Here is a 13,730-nt window from a genome sequence, read left to right as displayed (position 1 = left end):
CCACATGAGTAGCCTAGTAACCGGGCAGACTTGTCCCTGCAGACCAGGGGGAAGGGCTCTGGAGCCGGGCTCCCTCTCGGGAGGCAGAACAGTTGCTGCCAGTGTCAAGGGAGCCTGGGGTAGCGGCGCCCTGCGTCCACCCTGTCTCTGAGTGCAGGCTCTCGCTCCGTTCTTTCTCGTGGTCTCTCTCTCTGCCCTCTTCTGCTCAGCTGTGACTGTCACTCAGCCTGACCCAGTCTCTCCATCCTCCAGACAACGGGATTTCAGAGCGTCTAAGCCAGGACAACATTTTCTGGTGGCAGAGTAGGGGGACAGGAGGCAGGGGGGCACAGGAGGAGGGAAAGGCCAGTGGCTAAGTCAAGTCCACTTCAGCAGGCTGCTCCTCTGGGACAGGAAGGGTTCTGGCTGGCCTGGAGGAGTGGCCGGGTCAAAACTCTCCACCGATCTCTGGGTTCTGCTCACTGCGCCAAGGATGCCTGGGATGCAGTGGGATAGAGATACAGGCACTGTGCTTAATCAACCCTGCCCAGGCGGGGCCCAGAGCTCTGCGACGGGGAGAGAAACCCAGAGCCACAGTCAAGCCCCTGTTCTTTCTGGTGCAGCATATCTGGAGGCGAAACTTGAGTCATGTCCCAGAGCCCTGCTGGCGTCAAGGCCTGTTGGGATGGACGATGGAAGAGCCCTGATAGGGGTTGAATTATGTCCACTCCCACATATATACGCCGGAGCCCTAACTCCCATTGTCTCAGAATGTGGCCTTATTTGGAAATAAAGTCATCGCAGAGGTAATTAGTTAAGATGAGGTCATACTGGAGTGAGGTGGGCCCCTCGTCCAATAGGACTGGTGCCCTTAGAAGAAAAGGAGACACACAGCGAAGATGAACACGTGACGGTGGGGGGCAGAGATTGGGGTGGTGCTGCCACGAGCTGAGGAAGGCCTGGGGCTACCAGAAGCTGGATGGAGCAAGGACGTACCCTCCCATGGAGACTTCCGAGGGAACGGGGTCCTTCCAACACCTTAATTTGGACTTCTAGCCTCCAGACTTCGAGAGTGAATACATTTCTGCTGTTTTAAGTCATCTAGTTTGTGGTGCTTTGTTGCAATAACTCTAGGAACCAATACATACTCTCAGCAGCCATTTGACACAGTGACCAGTAAAATCTCAGATTCAATCTAGCAATGAAATCTCAGCCCAGACACCTGGAAACAAAAAAGCAGGTCTCAGAGTGATCACGCGAACTGTCGTACCCTGGAAGGTTCAGGAGCCAGACCCCTGCCCTGCCCCAACTCCCAAGAGGTCTCACTGTCCACTTTGACAGTCAGTAGAGATGCCTTCTCTCCTGAGATGGACAACATAAGCCCTGAATAAAAGAGTCAATTTCAGGGGTTTCGGAGAAAAGGAGACAAATCAAATCTTTTTCTTTCATTGTCTCATTTTTATTAATAATGATAATACCTCTCATTTCCTGAGCACTTACTAGGTACCAGGCATTGCATCAAGCACTGTATAAGGATGTTCTTACACACAGATGCCCTTAAGTAAGCCCTGCAGCACCTGAGGATCCACAAAGATGATGCTTTCCTTTTGCACCAACCCAGCACGTCAAACCTGAGGGAAACGAGGGAGGGGTGGCTACTTTTCAGTTTTCTAGAGTCCCTGAAATGAAAACTTATGCACCACTATTTTCCTTCACATATATCCATTTACTCAACCTGGTTCCCATTTTCTATAAAGTAATTTTTTGATTTTTTTTAAGTTGGTGTTACTTTCACAAGATTAAAACAAAGAAACAGAAAAGCTACCTTGCATGAGAGAAGGTCCAGAAAGAACTAGAACACTATCTAGTACCTGAGACACAGTTACACCAGATCAGCTATTTAAATCCTATTAAAAATAAATGGTTTAAGAACTCCTCTCCAGGGACCCCCACTCAAGTGGGGGAGGGAGCAGGGGCAGGGAGCACAGGAAAAGTCTTGTGAAGAAATGGTAAACCAGGGTCGTCACCTTCATCTGCTTCTGTGAGAACACCGAGCAGAAGAGAAGCAAGGAGGCAGGTGGGAGGAAGGGAAGACACTTTCCTGTCAACCACTGCCATCACTGACCACAGACAGGTGGTCACCCAGCCAAGAACTATCCAGGGCAGGAAAGACTCAAGGACCAGAGACAAGCTCACCTTGGGAGTGAGTGGAGCTGACACTTCTTGGAAACTGGGCCAGAAAAGGAGGCTGGATGTTGAATGGCCAGCCCACAGAATTAAACCTGGAGAATAACCCCCCTCCTCCCACGAACACATCCCTCTCCACAGTGGACACACTTCTTCTTCCCCTAATGGGTCTGTAAATCCCGATGCATCCCAGCTCCGCCCTAGGGCTGTGATCTTGGCCGAGTCACTTACCCTCCCAACCAAGGTTTATCCTTATTTTCAAAAGGTAAAATAAGAATCAAAAAATGTAAATTGCTTCAGGGTTTTGAGGATAAAGGGCATAATGCCCATTCATGTAAGATAAAAATTTCGTGAAGAATTATTATACTGTGTAAACTGTTAGCAGCTACAATATGCAAATCATAATAATTATTATTATCACTATAGTTTCCCAAATATTACTGGAGCTTCTGGAACAGTAAGGAACATTTCTAGGCGGAGAAGGGTGAGAGATCCACTCATTCTGTCTACCAGTTCTTCCTGATTTGGCAGCCCAGCCGGTAACCTACATTTTCAACTTTCAGAAAAAAAAGAAAAATACAGGTCGAACCCCAGGAGGGAAACCGAAGGAAAAGAACGAGGGAAGTGGCTAGAATTGCAGCTAGGAGGTTTGATTTTCTGTACTGAGTTAAAGGTGTCAAGTCCAGAGAGCAGGTATATCAATAGTTATTGTATTTACCCAACAAAAAGAGATTGTGTTAGACCCCTACTGACCGTCAGCTAATCCCCTTCCTAGCAGGTCTAGGAAGGGGCTGCTTGCTCCGGCTGTGAGCAGTTTTTGCGCCTAGAGGCTGCAGCAAACACTGACTAGAACAGAGCAAGCTCAGAGACAGCAGCCCCTCTCCCAGCCAGAAAGCTAGCAGGAAACACCTAGAGGGAAGGGATTCACGAACCTCACTTACTGCTTGGGGAGCCAATCACAGGAGCCCGTTCAGACAGACAGCCAATCACAGTGCTCGGCAGGACAGGGACCAATCATCTTGCTCCCTGGATCTAGGCCATTTCATCCTAAACCTCCTCCGGCTGGGGGCTTGTTTACCTGCGCTGCTAGTGGCCTTCGAAGCTGGAAGGGAGGGGCAGCTGAGAGCCCCAAGCCAGGTCAATTTAAAGAGCAGGCTCAGGCGGAAGGGCGGGAGAGAGCAAGTGGTGGCAAACGCCCAGGCAGAGCCCAGCTCCGATTCATCAATCCCACGAACATTTATTTACAGGGTACCGCCTCGGTGCCAGGCACTGGGAATAAGAGGGACACAGTCCCCTCAAAGAGCTCAGGGTCTCGTTAGGGAGACAGAGAAGCAAAAAATACAGGTCTTGTATTAGAGTGTGATGGGAGCCAAGCCAGAAGCACCAGGTACTGTGAGAGCAGACAACTTCGTGGGGATAGGGCATCCGGAAACCCTTCAAGAGGATAGTGGCGCACAGGGGGCTGTAGCCCCAGAAGGCTTGAGCCCCTCATCACATTGTACCCATTGGTTTGCTAGGGCTGCCATAGCAAAGTACCACGGACTGGGGGGCTTAAACCACACTTCTGGAGGCCAGAAATCTGAGATCAACGTGTCAGCAGGGTTGATTTCTTCTGAGGCCTCTCTCCTTGGCTTGTAGGTGGCTACCTTCTCCCATTGTCTCCACGTGGTCTTCCCTCTTTACCCATAGCCTTGTTCAAATGCCCTCTTCTTAGAAGGACATCAATCATATGGGATGAAGACCCACCCTAATTTTACCTTATTTTACCTCTTTAAAGACCCCACCTCCAAATACATTTGCCTTCTGAGATACTGGGGCTTAGAACTTCCACATATGAATATGGGGAGGAACAATTCAGCCTATAACATCATCATTTTCCACAACTATTATGAAACCCCTATTTAGCCACTTTCTCCCCCAGAGTACATGTGACGAGGGGCTTTTTGTCCCCTAAACCTCCTGTATCAAGTGCCTGGTTGACTCACTCCTGTCAGCCGAGCCGGATGATGAAGCTCTGTATCTGCCTCTTGAGGCAAGTGCCTCATTGCTCATCTTTGTCCTCAGAAAAGCTACATGTTGATGAAAGTCTTGCAACAGTCTCTTTCCACTGCTCACCAGCCCTGTTCTCTGGCCTCACGCCCAAGGAATTTGATGTGTCACTGTATCTGTGATCAGAACTGGTGCTTCCGTTAGGCCTGGCAGGGAGCAAGCCAACAGAGTGGCCTTCCGTCAGTCAGGGCCCATGCAGGTCAGGCTGGACACCCTGGGGAGGGTACCGATGTACCTGAGTCTCCTGCCATGGGACAGAAGGGATATTCTGTGATCACTGAGACCATAGGGCAGCCCAGCAGGGTCTGCACAGTCTACTTGAAGGTAAGGAGGCACTGGTCTTCATTCCACTGCTCAGCATGACAAAGGTTTACAGAGCATCCACTCAGTGTCAGGCACTGGCACTGTGCTAGGAGCCAAGGAAAGGGATGAATGGGTCACAGTTTCATCCTCATGGAGCTTACAGTCTCCTGGGGAGGACAACACATAATCCAGTATAGGTCTGTGGTTGACTTACAGCCATGGGACTCAGGGAACAGAGAGTCAGGACAGCTGGCCCTGTTTCAGGGTTCAGAGAAGCTTCTGGTAGGAGCCAAGGCCTGAACAGAGTCTGGAGAGATTGATGGAATGATGCAGCTGATGGGGCCAGTGGAGAGAGCAAGATAGTCCAAGCAGAGGGTTCCAGTAGGCAAGGGCAAGGGGATGGAGAGATGAAGCATCAGATGTCTGGGAAGAATCTCACGCAGTCCGGTGTAACTGGAGCCTAAAATGTGAAGGAGAGAGTAGCAGGAAGTGAGATGGGAGAGATGGCCAAGGGCCAGGTTATAGAGCACTATGTAAGCCATGCTAAGTGGCTTGGACATTTCCTGGGAGCTTTTAAACTGTGTTTATGGGAGCACTTGGCGTCTTTCATGGTGCTTTGGGATGAGAAGCAAGACTGAGCAAGCGAGACACTCATCAGAGCATCTTGGCTCTTACCTCTTTTATATGTTGGGGTGATTTGAAAAAGAAATTTTCTAAAGTTTAAAAAAATCAGCAACTACTATTGTTTTAGTTATTGAAGAATCCTTGTAGAATTCTAAGCAGGGGGTGGTGTGGTGGTAGTGGGGTGTCTGAAATGGAGGGGTGCAGGCCTGGAGGCAGGGGCACCAAGTAGCAACTTCCAACTGCTCCCCCCCTCCCTTATTTTTAGTTTTCCCCTTCTCCCAGATAGGTTTAAATGCACCAGTTAGGAATGTAATAATTGAAGAAAGAGAAATAGAAAGGAGCTGAGAGATTGGAGAGAGAGTTAGGAGGTGAAATTGGTGGGATGTGATACTTGATTTAACATGGAGAGTCAGGGAGAAACGAGTGTCTAGAATAAATACTGGGTTTATGGCTCAGGTGACTGGGTGTGCACTGGTGCCTTTAACTGGGAAAAATGAATAAAGGAAGGAGCTCACCTGAGCAGACAGATGAGGAGTAGTGTGCTGGCCATGTGGCGTCTAACGTGCCAGGGGGTCATCCAAATGGAGCTGCCCAAGCAGCAATTTGATTGAGTTAGATACTTCTTGACACAGCCCAGCCCAAATGGAGTGCCTTGCATATTGTAGATAGGTGTAGGTAGTAAATTTTTTTTTAATTTACAGATAAAGCCTTCAAGGTTTTCTACAATCTCTTCTCGATCTACTTTTTGATCTCATCTCCTTGTACTTTTCAAAAGTGCATGAAGTCAGAATAGGCTGATCTGCCCTGTCCATAGATGCTCTGCTCAGATAGATAGGTATCTTCATTGTCCCCAAACATATGTCTCATTGCAGCCTCTGGAATAGATAGAGAGATGATGGAGAAAGAGAATGGATATCTCCCACATGGAGTCCATATAAAATGTAATAAACAGCTATGCTACGTGGCACACTGTTCCTCTGTTTCCTCTAATGCCTTTCTCCCACTCCTTCCATCTGTCTGATGTGACTCACCCTACCAGACCCTGTTCTCTGTCCACTTTCTCCATGAATCCTTCTCTGAGGAGGGCAAATAACAGGTCAGTTTGTTTACAGAAATTGTCCATGAGTTCCGTAGGGGAAAATTCATTTTTTAGAGCACCGCTTTCTCCTGGTTTCATTTTCCTGGTGACTCCCTACCTGGGCATCCCAGTCCCATAGCACAGGGATCAGGTGCCCTTGTCTCTAGTGAACGGGCACACTGATCCAGGAAAGGCCCTCACCACAGTGCTGGGTATTCTTGGAGAGCCTGGGCACCTTTTGTTCTGTGTCAGAGGCACTAGCTCACTGAAAGTTCCCGGTCCCAGCCAGCCCGTCTGTCTATCTGTATAGCTATGACAGGGTCTATTTCTAACCTGTTTGGTGTTTCTTTGCCATATCTCACTATTACTGGGTTTCCATTGTGTCACGTGATGAGCTTGCTTTTCCCCCTGCCTTATTTTTAGCCTGCCCCTTCTCCCAGATGGATTCTAATTCCCCAGCCCTGAGCAAATGCTTAGCAACAAAGCCCAGGAGCCCAGGGCCTCTTTCCAACTCTCCAAGAAGCATCTCTTTCAATGGAGAACTACCTCTTCAGTGCTTTGTTCCATGAGGAACAAACATAGAGGGTTACTCTTAATTCTACAACACTAGCTGGTGGCTTTTCCCTACTCCCACTCTCCTGTCTTAGTTCCTCTGCTTTTTAGGGTGTCACGATGACTCCAGCACAGAAAACTGCCTCTTCGGGGGCCAACCAAGATGTTCAGCTCATTTTTTCCATGCACTGTCTTGCATCAGATCAATAGGCATTCTTTCCACCCCTCCCCAATACAGAAAGATTTATATAGCCCACATGGTATACTTATAAAATACACATGAGACCTGATAAATTATACACTATTTATTATGCTACTAAAATGATACCCTTTGCTTAATTAAAGTAGCCATATGCTGCAGTGCAAATCATTCTCACTCATTAAAATCCCAAACTATGTAAAAAAAAAAAAAAAAAAAAGACAGCCAGCAGCAGTTTGGAAGATATCAGATCACACAACCTTGAGGACATAATTGCACTAAAAATAGCCTTGACGTCTCACCCAGAAAAACATATCCATCCATCCCTCCATCCATCCATCCATCCCTCTGTCCATCCATCCACCCGTCCATCTATCCATCCACCCATCCATTAACTTAACAAATAATAATCAAACACTTTTGCTGTGTCAGACACCTTCCAGGTGCTGGGGACAGTGTCTGGTCCCTGTCCTCAAGAAGCGCACAGGCTCGTCTGAGAGAAGACAAGTAAACAAACAAATATAAATGCCATGACGGTGGTAAGCCAGATGCCCTGGTAGCACATTGGAGAATGTCTTACCTAGACTTGTTGGGCCAGAAAGGATTCTAGAAGAAGTGCTATCTGCGTACACCCTAAAGGATAATTAGGTCTGGGAAGTGTTCCAGACTATTCCCTTTTCCATTACCTTGTATATTTTCTTCGTAGTGATTAACAGATCCCAAATCTGGGGTTATCTTTTTCACTCTTTTGTTTCTGTGAATATCTTCTGTCTCCCTTTTACCTCTGCAGTTTGAAAGTGAACTCCAAGAGGGAACCCAACTTGTTCATCCTGTCCAGTGGTCTTACTCCAGCACATATTATTGTGATTAGCATACAAGAGGGGCTCAAAAATGTTTACTGAATGAATAAATGAATAGCATGTGCAAAGGCCCTGAGCTGAGAGAGCACAGGATATATTATGGGAGGGTTAAAGACCACTGTGCCAAAAAGCACATTTGCATCCTGGAACAACAGCAGCTATGTTTCTCCATGACCTCAAGGTTAATGGCCAATGACTCCCTGGTACCATCTGCAGTGAACTGTGAAAGAGCAAACTCAGCCTTGACCACCTGACAGCCTCACTGTCACTCAGAGTGACCCCGGGGGCCCCAGGCACGCTCTCGCTGTTAAGAAGCCCTGTCCAAGGTGAGAACCATTCTGAGGCCAGAGTCAGAAAAACCTGGGTTCAAATCCGACCTATCCCATCTTGGGCAATGTACTGAAACTCTCTGGACCCTTTCTCCATCTTTAAAATGGAGATTAAAATACCCATTTCATGAAACTTTTAGAGATTAAATTAGTCAATGTACATGAAATGCTTGGCATACAGCAAACATTTCAATAAGTGGAATTATTATTATTGGATGATACCAAAGACGCTTCCAGTTCTAAGAGCCTCCCTCTCCTTCCCACAAACTCTCACTGATGAGTAGTGTTATCTCCATCAGTTCATCTAATCCTCACAACTACTCTTGAGAGAAATGCTCTTACCATTACCTGCACTTAATGGATGGTGCACTGGGTCTTAAAGAACGGAGGAATTTTTCCACAACCACAGCATTGGCAGAGTTGGAATTCAAACCCAAGTCCATCTGACTCCAGGACCCTCACTCTTAATCACTGTGTTGTACTAACTCCCCAGGGGTCCTGTGGTGGCCGCCCTCTTCCCTCAGCTTTGGTGGGTTCCCCCCAGAGGCATGGGGCAAAAGGAGAGATGTGGAGGACTGGGGGAACTTACTCCAGGAGCCAAAGTGCAATGGCAAGGGGAAGAGGGTTGGAGGACTGGTGTGCAGGGCAGTGCAGGCAAGATCACTGTGTGTGCCTTCATCTGCTTCTGCTCAGACTGTCTGCGTCCCTAGCATTTTCCACAGGTCTGAAGGAAGAGGTCAAAGCCCTGTCCACATATGGCCCAATTGGTCCCCTGAATTGAGGGCTTTCTGTCAAGCTGGATATGAATGAGGGGAGGGAGAGAAGAGTGCTTCTTACCTGTTTATCCTAAACCTCACCTACATGTGCATATAAGATCATGAAGTGTGTATGAAATCCATGAAATGGATTGTGGCAGATTACATTTCCCAAAAATGGCCATGACAATCTTATCCATCTTGTATATTCTTTCAGAACCTTGCCACATACATCCCCTGTCAAGAAGTGGAGTCTGGGGCTTCCCTGGTGGTGCAGTGGTTAAGAATCCACCTGCCAATGCAGGGGACACGGGTTCGAGCCCTGGTTTGGGAAGATCCCACATGCTGCAGAGCAACTGAGCCCGTGCACCACAACTGCTGAGCCTGTGAGCCACAACTACTGAGCCCGTGTGCCATACTACTGAAACCCACATACCTAGAGCTTCTAGAGAAGCCACTGCAATGAGAAGTCTGTGCACCGCAATGAAGAGTAGCCCCCGCTTGCCGCAACTAGAGAAAGCCCACGCACAGCAACGAAGACCCCAAAATAAATAAATAAATAAATTTATTTATTTTTAAAAAAAGAAGTGGAGTATGTGCCTCCTCCTCTTGGACTTGGATGAACCATTGGTTTAACCAGGTAGAATAGTTCCAGAGTTTATGTTTTTGTTTTGGGGTTTTTTTGCATTTTATTATTATTTTTTATTGAAGAATAGTTGATTTCCAACATTATATTAGTTTCAGGTGTACAACATAGTGATTCAGTGTTTTTGCAGATTGTACTCCATTACAAATTATTACAAGCTAATGGATAAAATTCCTTGTGCTCTACAACATATCCTTGTTGCTTATCTATTTTATACATAATAGTTTGTATCTGTTAATCCCATGCCCCTTCACCCTTCCCTCTCCCCTTTGGTAACCACAAGTTTGTAATTCTATACCAGAGCTCCTGTTTTTATGGGACCTCTATATATGAGACTATTTGTAAGCCTTTTTGACAAAGTAGACAGCCCTTTTGGGTAAGGAAGAAAAAATAAGGCTGGAAGCACTGGTCAGGGTCAGACTAGGTGGGCCGTGAATGCCATCATTTAGTCATTTACTTCTCACTTGGACACATACGTCCAAGCACTACTATTAACATAGTGGTTTTTTTAAAATCAAATTTACAACTATGCCCCCCCTTTTTTTAAACTTAGCCTTGTTCTAAGAAATAATAATATAATAATCACAGTTTTATGTCCTATTTGTATTTATCCAATATGCATAAAATATATGCATAACTACTTTTTAAAAACTTTTGTTAATGAACCCTCAATGTACCTGTACCACCTGGGCATCTTTACTCTATTTCAGAATCAGTGTCCCAGGCAATGGAGAGCCATCATACATTTTGAACAAGACAAGATCAAAGGGAACTTTTAGGAAAACTGACCTCTTACCTTGGTAAATATTGGCAAACACATCCCAAAGATTTATAGGTGAAAGGCTTTGTGGGAGGTGCAGGTAAATCAGCCCTGGTCTGCATTCCTGGGGTACATGTAGACCCGGGAGCATGGGATTGTGAGCTGGCATGAGAGGCATGGCAAAACGTGGTGCTCCTTTTTGGAGTGGAAATTTAACTCATTGGTAAGTAATTTAAGATAGTGTGGTTATAGTGTGAATGTGTTATATTTATTTAGCAAAAATCACAGGAATGTTTAATAAAAAACAAGGAAAGTCCAAGAAATCTGACCCTGGCTGTGAGCAGCTATGGGCCAGGCCCAGAGCAGAGGGGTTCGCAGTCCCCTTCCTTCAGCCTGTGGTTCTCAACCCTGGCTGTACATCAGGGTCATCTGAGGAATTTTCAAGAGTCGCCAAGTCTCAGGCACTACCTTTGTTTAAGTTCAAACTTCTGAGGATGGGGCCCGGGAAGCAGTGTCTTTTAAAGGCTCTAATGGGCTGTCAGGATTGAGAACCACCATATGTGGGCTATTTTGGTGGAAAAGTGCAGGGAGCCCTGAAAGAAAGTATGAAAGGATTGAAGATAGGAGGCTTGGATAGGAGGCTAGCCCATCATCTAAGGAAGAGTCCACACATTTTATTATATTAATATGTGACTGGGTCTCTGCTAAGCTCTGCCCAGCATGCCTACAACAGATCATGCACAAACCATGGCAAGTGCACACAGACTGTTAAGTGCATACACACAAGCAACACAAACAGCACACATACACCAGGCCTTATCCATCAAGCCCAAGGAGCCTGCGTACAACACTGAGTCGATTCATGATAATGCCACCATAGGACAAAGCCCTAAGGCCGAAGACGGGTAGTCTAATTCCATTTGGGCTTGGATAAGCTTAGGTCTATTTCTGACAAACAAGACCTACCAAATTTGGGGCTCTAATTCTATTCACCCATAATCAAGGAGTCACAGAGAGAGCAAATATATACTTTCATAGAGTCATCCACATTCACACCCACGGACACATACGACGACACATGAACCAGTCAGGTCAGACTGAACAATCCTCACACTCAGATACCCTCAGCTGCCCTGAAGGACCCGTGAGGTTCCTGCTCTTCCTTACTCTAGTCCCACTTCCCAGGAGCCCAAAGGCCAGGGCCCCTTCCAACGCCCAGCTGGGAGCAGGCCTCTGTCCTAGATTAGAGGGGCACGTGGCAGGGAACACCAAGAAACTGCAGCCCAGCTCCCAGAGCAGTTCTTTCCTTGTTTCCCAGCCATTCTTCTTGCTCCCTGGGCCCCTAAACAAGAGGCCACTCAGAAATCACAGCCCGGGAACCAGACAGCATTGTCCCCTGGGTCTGGGCCTTCCTGAGGCTTGGGTGAGAGGGAGAGAGGTGAGACGGCTCTCTAGGCCACAAGGTCTGGAGAGAAGCTGGCACCTGGGGAAGAAGAATCTCCCAAGCAACTGGCCAAGCTAGAGTCTTCCAACTGATGTGAGGCTCGCCCTGCTGCCCTCCAGCCATGGAGAGCGCTTTCTCTGCAGCCCTCACTTCACAAAACCCTCTTTCCATGTGACACTAACCCTAACCTATCCTACAGCAAGCAGGATGCTAACCTACAGAAACAGAGAAAGGGCGTTGGGATAGAAGGCATGGGCCCCCCCACCCTGAGGTACCAGCCTCACCTCCCCAAAGGTCACTGTCCAGAAGGAAAACCCTGGTCTTCCTGGCCCCAAGGACCAACAGTTAGCATGAAATGCAGCCAGGACTTCTTGCCCTCAGCTCCAGGGTCCTGCTCTGAGAGTTGACAGTGGATGGTAGTCAGGAGTTGCCATGACGATCAGTAGCTATGAGGAGGCCTCACCCTGCTCCCCTGCCCACATCTTCCATGGAACATCAGCAAAAATCCAAGGCTCTTCCTTCAGACTTAAGCATGGCTGTAGATGTCCTCCGGGCAACACTCTCCTCATCCTCACTTTTGTGGACTTTTTTTGGCTGCTCAGCTGCTCTTAGTTTTTTTCTAGAACCACTCTTCAGTCACCCCCATACAGTTAGGGAATTGGGGGCTGCAAGTTACCAAAAACAAGAAACAAAAAACCAAATTTGAACTGGTCTAAAGAACAAGGAATGCTATTGACTCAAAGGGCCAAGGAAGGGCAAGCATCTGGGTTGGATCCGTCCAGAGACTCTAGCTCCCTGTCTCTGCCATGTCCTCAGATGTGCCCCCTTCTAGGATTGGATGACACCCCTCATGGTTGCAAAATGGCTTTGACAGATTCATTCCTCACAAACATATAACCAATACCCAGAAGAGAAAGAGTTTCTTCAGGTGGCACTTTGTTAAGAGCAAGGATACTTCTCTTCCTGTGAACAGCCTTTGGGAACGGCTGGTGGCTGACATCTTCGTATAAGATTGAACTTCTCTGGCTAATGATGGATTAAGATGTGGATACCTAGCCCAACATGGGATAATCACAGAACTTCACCTCCCTGGCCAAAGTGACTGGTCTGTGGGTGGGCATATAATCCAAGCTAAGCTTGTCATGATCCTTCTTGAGGGATTGTCTAGCTGAAGATTAGGTGAAGAGCTGCCTCTCTGGCTGGTTATGATACTGTACGGATCTTAACAGGGGCCTGTCAGCCACTGGCCACCTCCTCATGGAGATGTCATTTCAGAGAAGGTGCCAATAATTAGGGAAACTAGTCAAGAGGTTAGTGATGGAATGTGAGTTCCTGGGTCCAGCGGTGCCTCAGGCCAGTTTCCCCTCTCCTCTCCCAGTATATTTTTTGTGTGTCAGTCAGTAACCCTTGCTGAATACTTTTCCTCACATGCCCATTGGATGTGGGGTGAGCTATGCAGGGTCCATTCTAGCAACTGGATGAACCTAGGATCAGCACATTATCTGTGTGCAGATATTTTTCTTTGAACAATGAAAAGAAGGTTTCTGAGTCGAAAGCTCTGCTGTACTCCTGGGGCATCTCATTCACTGGCCTCCAAAGATAACCAACCTGGTCATGTCTTTGCCAAGTACAAACTCAGAGGGGTCATTTATTTACTACCTAGAAACCCTCTGGGGTCCAGCACATCTGAATTGGTGATATGCCAATAAGCATGAAAAGGAGAGCATCACTGCAATACAGGAGGCTTGGGCGGCAGCCACACTGCTCAGAACACACGTCATCCCACCTTCTGGGATGGGCAGGGTTTACCCCACAGCTTGGGGCCTCCTCTGGATTGAAAACTGGAGAGGGCATAGGGTCCCCATCAGCAGAGGACAACAAAGTGTAAGCACAGCAGAAACAAGGTTTACAACAGCCCCATGTTTCCTCCTGCGTTGTTTTTATTCATTTAGTCAACAAATACTT

The 13,730-nt window shown here is 47.3% G+C and overlaps 1 long non-coding RNA gene across 1 annotated transcript; it reads left to right on the top strand.

Annotated features, from left to right (window-relative positions):
* Positions 1–4,383: 4,383 nt before the first annotated feature.
* LOC308619741 lies at positions 4,384–9,206 on the top strand. The gene is made up of 3 exons (XR_014016223.1): positions 4,384–4,539; positions 8,013–8,157; positions 9,133–9,206. It is a non-coding gene; the product is annotated as an uncharacterized lncRNA (long non-coding RNA).
* Positions 9,207–13,730: the final 4,524 nt, after the last annotated feature.

Source organism: Mesoplodon bidens (assembly GCF_964165515.1).
Source record: "Mesoplodon bidens genome assembly, chromosome: 7".
Lineage (NCBI taxonomy): Eukaryota > Metazoa > Chordata > Mammalia > Artiodactyla > Ziphiidae > Mesoplodon > Mesoplodon bidens.
Note: the sequence above shows the minus strand (reverse complement) of the source record. Positions and strands in the feature narration are given on the sequence as shown.